Source organism: Halyomorpha halys, unplaced genomic scaffold, assembly GCF_000696795.3.
Source record: "Halyomorpha halys isolate HHAL.00 unplaced genomic scaffold, Hhal_1.1 Scaffold602.1, whole genome shotgun sequence".
NCBI classification, from domain to species: Eukaryota; Metazoa; Arthropoda; class Insecta; order Hemiptera; family Pentatomidae; genus Halyomorpha; species Halyomorpha halys.
In genome coordinates this window covers 48,563-48,969 of record NW_027105306.1, presented here as the reverse complement: position 1 = coordinate 48,969, position 407 = coordinate 48,563, and positions in this window count along the sequence as shown.

Here is a 407-nt window from a genome sequence, read left to right as displayed (position 1 = left end):
TTCTTGTTTTCTATGTTATTATATTATATAGTATTAGTTTACGAGGATTGTTCGTAAACTGGTTAGTAGATTTTATCTAACACTTTGCAGTAACTTTCTCAGTATACATCAGCCTCACACGTGTGATTTCAGTTTCGAAACGTTAACAATTTTGAAATAGCTTGTTCACTTACCATTTTGCGAGATTTAGTTATTTGGACTCCGGAGAACCTAAAAAATATGTATTTTAGTTGAATATTCAAATTCGAAATGTTTCACGACCACTTTACTTTATTTCGTAAGTAGTTAAGTGAAAGAAAAATAGCTGGTAATTTTTTTTTTTTTCTACTTCGTAATTTTATTTCCCGAATTTCATTTCTTTGAAATTATTGATTTTTTCTGAAATACATAGAAAAATGAAAACTTGA